A 607-nucleotide genomic window follows, 5' to 3' on the forward strand; every position below is an offset into this window, starting at 1 on the left:
CGATTTACTTCTTTTAGATTATACGGAACTACGTTAGAATACTATATCTATTTATTCCTAGAGGGAGCTTTCTTCTTTCTATCGGCTATATTAGTCGACGCTATTAGAATAATAATTTAAAGCGTTTAGAGAGTAGAATAGCTTTAATCGTAATTTAGAAGATAACTTAAAGAGATAAAAAATAAGAGAGAGATCGTACGAGTAGGGAGGAGGCTAAGTAAGTAATATAAAGAAGGAAGAGAGAAGTCGGCGGTAGAAGCTCGTATTTATAGATTAAGTCGCTCCTTCTTTTTTATCTCCCGTATATACTTCTACCTATATAACTATATAGTCTATATACCTTTAATTTACTTACTATTACCTACTCCTACTATATTTATTCCTTATAATAAATCCCTCTTTATATAACGTTACTAGTTCCTCTTATTAGGCCGTCTTCTTATCGAGTTTAGACTCTATCTCGCCTATTATTCTCTTAAAATATTAAATAACGCTAGGAATTACTATTTACTTACTCCTAGCTTTCTTCTCTACTTAAGAGAGAGGTAAGAAGCTCGATTAAACTATAGAAAGTATTCTTATAGTTATCGATATAGAAGGCTAAAGT

Source organism: Exophiala aquamarina (assembly GCF_000709125.1).
Source record: "Exophiala aquamarina CBS 119918 chromosome Unknown aczIA-supercont1.6, whole genome shotgun sequence".
NCBI classification, from domain to species: domain Eukaryota; kingdom Fungi; phylum Ascomycota; class Eurotiomycetes; order Chaetothyriales; family Herpotrichiellaceae; genus Exophiala; species Exophiala aquamarina.